At 31.5% G+C, this 6,298-nt stretch overlaps 1 long non-coding RNA gene across 1 annotated transcript; it reads right to left on the reverse strand.

The window, feature by feature from the left end:
- Nucleotides 1-247: 247 nt before the first annotated feature.
- LOC101253362 (uncharacterized) lies at nucleotides 248-4,323 on the reverse strand. Its single transcript, XR_183342.5, has 4 exons — nucleotides 3,832-4,323; nucleotides 3,436-3,550; nucleotides 2,608-2,676; nucleotides 248-471 (listed from the first exon to the last, which is right to left on the reverse strand). It is a non-coding gene; the product is annotated as an uncharacterized lncRNA (long non-coding RNA).
- Nucleotides 4,324-6,298: the final 1,975 nt, after the last annotated feature.

Here is a 6,298-nt window from a genome sequence, read left to right on the forward strand (position 1 = left end):
ATTTTCATATTTGAAAAGTAGCTATCTGCGACCATTTATGTTTTTTCGCGAACATTAACTACCTGGTCCTAAATTACTCTATCATGATAGGCAAAAACCTTGTCCCAGATTAATTTTAGAGACAAGAGATTACCTTGTCGTAATTTAACCTTTGCAGATGAGCAACTACCTCATGCTATATTAACATCTACATACGAGCAACTATTAAATAATCCTCTCATTTACCACTATAGTACAGAACTCCATATCATAAAATTAATAAATTACATCACTAAATATAAAATATCTTCAAATACAAAATTCAATGCAATATGTTATATTTTTTTTTAATATTTGCTCAACAAAAAATCCTTAATCAATTAGCATCTTTAGCAAGACTATCAAGTTTTACATAACGTTCTTAGAAAAATAATAACGAGCTTGTGCATGTTCTAAATTTTCATCTTGAATTATAACTTCAATCTCCAAAATCTGTAAGAACAAAATCATACAAAGATCATAAATATCTATTTGTATATAATAATATCTATAAAGTTACGCTCGAATTAGTTAAAGTACTCACTGCAAAAGAATTGTAGAACTCTTCTATTCTACAGAAAACTTTAGAAGTTTAAATAACATTAAAAAAATATTAGAGACGTTAAAAAAGATGGATTTTTCATATTGAACTCCAAGAAGCACAATGAAAACACAACAACAAATAATTGAAAATGCACTTGAAATTACAAATTCCAAATTCCAGTTTTCATAAACATGCCTACAAAGGTCACTTTGATGTATTTTATTCATAACATTTTTCTCTTTTGCAAAGTTGATTTTAGGTCTGTGAAATTGCTATTTAAATGTTTTAGGGAATTTTCACAAACTTATGAATTCATTGCTAACTTGGACAAAATCTCAAAGTATTTTTCTTAGGTCAAAAAAGTGATGTTACAACTAGATGTCGGTAGAATTGATATTTGTAAATAATAGGGGTCACAAATGATTGGATATAGCACCTTGTTGATCATTTTCTACAACATATGAAGAGTTATAAAATGTAGATATGTAGGAGATATTATGGACGAGTTCATTGTGATCTGATGCTTAGAAGAGCCTACAAGGTTTAGATGTATCCAAATTCATATTGAAATGATCTACAAAAAGAAGAAAACATATGTTATCTTACACTCATCAAGTGGGAGTCGCATTCATTTACTTATCAACTATACAAAGAAAGAAGATTAAAAAACAATCGAAGATTAGTTTCACCTAGTTGTGCAGAAAAGTATGTGAAAATAAATCAAGAATAAGTTGTGCAGTAGTGGCTAGAAGTCTAGTTAAATTATTGTTCCTCGATTAAGCAATTTATATTTGTTAGTCCAAGTGCAAGAAACAACAATGTAATAGATAGTTATACAGAAAACTGTTTGAAAGTACAGAAAAAAAAACATGCAGCAGGGAAAATGTTAATCAGTTGTTCCTTTGTTAAGCCACTAGTTCATGTAAAAGTACATATGAACATACAACAACAACATGCCTGACAACTATAGGACAGGTGTGTATTTATAATGTAGCAAGAAAAAGAAAAATTACACTCATGAATTATTTATTTCAAGTACATCAAAACTAGATCCTATTTGTTCCAACCGTCCGATTATTGTAAAAGGTTAATTTGTGAAGGCCACAGAGTATTATGAAGAACTTTCTCTAAATATTTCTAGAGATAAGTTTCATCAAAACAAGATCATGAAGAATATTGCAAAACTTTGGATAAGAACTGAATTATTTATTCATTGAAATTCAAAGAACACAGAGGATCATAACAAATTATAATGATGCAGATGTCTTATGTTAAGATTAGCATTTTGATAAATAGTTATTGCTCCCTTCACTTAAGCATTTTGTCACTCCATATATTAATTTTTTGATCATGAACTTTATCATAAAAAGATAACTGGTATTTGCTCGATTATGTACACTAGCGGAACTACATATGGAAAATGTGTGTTATTCTTACTATTGGTGCTTCCGTTGGAGAAATTTCATACATAGATCAACATCTCACTAAAACAAATAAAAAGGTTATTTGGAATAATCCCTCGAGTTTAGCTTAATCATATATTAAATGTCTAGTGATTAATATAGTTTCTACATTACTCTTGTTGGTGCAGTAAAATCTATGTGTGATCTTAGTCTTCATCAGTTCATGTCGAATTTATGAATCTATAGAGTACACATACTTTAAATTTCTTACACTTGATATTTCATAAGTTAATTGAGAGATGCATATATTATTTCTATAGTATATTACTTATAGTTTCATAAATACTAACTTGTTGTGCCTTCTATGGAAATGGAAGAAACTAGATTATTGCATATGAATAGATAAAAGACCAGATAATGAAGCAGAATATACTGAGTGATTTGAACATATCAAACGCAAAAACAAATTTACAAAGGAACAAAATTCAACGCAAAAGAGGAAGTATACATCAACATTGATTAGATGGAAATCAATAAACAGAAGAGGGTAGAACTTCATGACCTACAACCTAAAGTGAATTCATCACAAATATGTGTAGCATTTTAAAATATATGAAGGAATAAGTCGGAAGAACTTATTACCTATGAATCATGTAGCTCAATGCGTCAATTTTTGTCCCATATGCTTCTTAAAAATATACTCTCCATTCCCTAAAAAGACAAAATAGACATTTCAGATAAAAAATTATGGCCGAAGGTCCCTGGCGACTTAAAATATTAATTTAACCATATCACGAGAGAATGACTATTGAATTACAAGATGAACTTAGTATCAATAATTTGTAAAACCAACTTACATAAAAATGTAAAATCAAACCATACTAGCTCTACGGTTTTTGAAAATATGAAGTCATCTAGTAGCCTTAGTTTGTAATAATCATATCAGTTTTGGTTAGTAAAGCATATCAAGAAAACAGGTTCGAAATAATTCAACCAATAAGCTTCAAAATATTTGTTTTTCCATTTTTTATTAGACTTAGAGACATCAATTAACCTTCAAGGTAGGACAAGATTTTCTGTTCTAGTGAGTGTTTCATGTTGCATGATACCTTCTTGCCGTTTTAATAACTTAAACCAGATCATCTAACAATCTCTTCAATAGTTGAGTCGAACATCTATTCTCTATTATTCACCAGAGGGCGACCATCATCAAATTTAAGAAATATGCAATATCACTAGAACTTGAAGCTACTCAAGCGCAGAATGCCAAATCACAACATACTTTACACAGTAAACATGATCACTCTAAAACCAACATGTTGAAATTAACCGACATTACCATATAAGATAAACTAGTGGAAAAATAGATTATTATCCAGTTAGCCAGCAATTTTAACTCTGTTTTTTCATTGATTAGAATTATTTAACAAGGAAAACGATAACAAATAAAAATTTCTAAATAATTAATACCTCTCAGCATCTCATAAAGCAAGCCTACCAGTAACACTCAGTACAATGTTAGATTGTGGAGTTTCCTTTCCGTCACTTGACAAAGGGATTCCAATTATAAACTCATCCACTTAACCTTCCAACAAAACCATAGTTATGAAACTTCAGATACTAGTATATCAATTTAATACTTACCAAAAGAAAAAAATAAAATGAGTAACTAAATCATATATAAGAAGAATCACATCAATAACCAGCTTATAAATTACCATAAAAATTAAATCTTTCTACATCATACATAGAGAAGATGAAAAGCTGTTTTTGGGCAGTATAAATAATTTGAAGCTCAAGATTCTGTCCTCTCAAATCAAAAAATGAAAATGAACCAAATAAATGTTCAAATATATGAAAGCTTACCATTATGGGTCGAATATCGATGCCTTTACTAAGGGAAAATCCAGTACGGGCAAGATCCAAATCTACTTGAAGACTAAAACATCCATTCCATTTTGAATCGCGCTTTCGTCGAACCGCATTTGGGGGAATCTCTTCAAGCGATTCTTCTTGCATATTGCGTTAGTTTCAGTAGTTAATAAAGGAGATATCCTGCCGTCCGGCCGACTGAATTGTCACCCGCTGCAAGCTTACCGCTGGTTATAGATGCCCCATTCATAATGTTCTTGGACAATATTTTCAATAAATGTAAATTAATTATCACTGATTTTTTGGGACAATATTTCCTAAGATAAATTTGAGTTTTGAATCATGAAAAAGAGCATGTAAATATTTTCATCCTCTTCTTAAAAGTGCACAAGAAAACTAAAATTATTAGAACCATATTTTCTCCACAGAATTATGATTTGAAGATATGCTACAAAGATTTGTGGTAAAGTCAATTTAGGGCTTTTGTGTATTGAAAATATCAACAGAATAATTAATTAATTGTTATTTATTGAAAAATTTTATGGGTTTTTTATAAAGAAATTTAATAATTTTGATAAACTTTTTGTGTCTCATGAATTTTGTGAAAAATTGAAAATGAACTTTTACCCGCTTACGCAACTTTATTTACATTTTTGGACCATCTATAACATTCTTTAGGGACTAGATTTTAAACCTTCCCAATAACACATAGAATTAGGTAAAAGAATATAATCTCGTCCTAGGACATGTTCTTTTTGATACTAGATTATTAACCGTCCCTAAATGTTGATTAGCTGCTGGATCAGTTCATTTTCATCTACGATGGAAGGTTGAGCCACCACAACATCCGTCAGGCTAATTTCATCATTGTTATCACTCATCCATGCTTTTCCCTTATCTGAACTTTGACCGGTAAAGGAATATGTACAACCCTTAGAGCTTGTGAAGTAATGATGATCAGCCATCTAGCGACAAAGAATAGATTTAAGTACTTAAGGAAGGAATACAACGCAAAGGAAAATTTGATAATTTGAGTTCAGAATAAATAATACAAAATATTACATAAAGAGCATGTACACGCACAAAAGTTGCTTTGTTTTACAACATGCCAACGCATGAGTAAATGGGAAACTGATTTTTCAACAAGCAGGAGTTTGCTTGTTTTAATTTGAGATTATCTTAGAAAGGTTAAATCACGTTGAAATAAGGTCTTCTTTGCTTCATCTCTTTTATGTTCATTGATTTGAGCCTCACAATTTCTTGTAGATTGAAATTTTTTAAAACATAAGGATTGGGCCTTTAAAAGGAAGCCTACGTATATCACAAGGAGATTTAAGGCCCTACGTTGTTCTAATACAAAAGTAAATTCTTGTTTTAGTTCATTCATTCACAAAAGATTATGATGAAATTGAAAAACAAACAACAATGCTTCTAAAGATAAAGGTGATTCCATCTAAGAGTCATTCATTTAGTCAATGCTACATTAGCCACGAGGAAAAAACTCAACTTGAATCTTTCCCTTGTCGATGAGGGTTTCCATGTCGTGGCGAAATACAAGAAATTTTTCAATGCTATGATGAGTGGCGCGGCGATAGGGGCAACATTCTAGAACTTCACTTCCCAAAGAATATAATACTCGCGCGTTATTGCATACAGGGGAAAGACCCCATTTCGAACTAGCTGCAAGTACACCTCAAACATTATTTTCTTCAAAGCAATGAAGGAGCAACGTTAGAACTTATTCTTTTTAGTGACCGGTATGTCGAGCGTCAGTTCATCACACGTAATGATAGCATTTTAACCCACCTATTCGTGACACTATCAATATCGAGCAGGTAGAGGACCACATTCTTAAACTCCACGCACTCCTCTATTGTGTGTCATTTCTCGGTGGCATAACACTCATAGGTCTTGCAGATCTCCCCCGATCCAAGTTTGAAAGATGTTATCTCGACGGGCTTCATCATACGCTAATAACGTAAGCGCTCATAAATGAGGGCGTACATAATAACTTCCATCCATATTCGATATTCTTGGATATACGGTTCGAGAGTGACGTTCTGGTTCATTTCTACTAAGACTTTATTCGAAATAAGGTTTGCGGGAAATCGCTTCCTCACAATCTTCTTCAGTATCATCTAACTTAATGTTATCACGGGCAAAAAATGTGTCATATAGGTATATTCCGTGAAGTCTCCGCGTATCGATTATCTCCTCGTCTGGGATACCACATGTTAATCTTTTAGCCACAATATTGTCTTCTAGTGGCGAGTTTGAAGCTTTAAAGGTTGTGACAACAATCTCTACCTCAAACTTCTTCAATATAGTTTCATGGAGACCCTTTTCAAAAAACATTAAATCATTTTTAGTTTTTTTAATAAATATGTTCTTGCCTTTATCAATAGCGGTGGATTTACCTTTCCTAAGATGATAGAATAATGTTTAGGATTTGGTTACTATG

The sequence above is a fragment of the Solanum lycopersicum genome, chromosome 12 (genome assembly GCF_036512215.1).
Source record: "Solanum lycopersicum chromosome 12, SLM_r2.1".
Lineage (NCBI taxonomy): Eukaryota > Viridiplantae > Streptophyta > Magnoliopsida > Solanales > Solanaceae > Solanum > Solanum lycopersicum.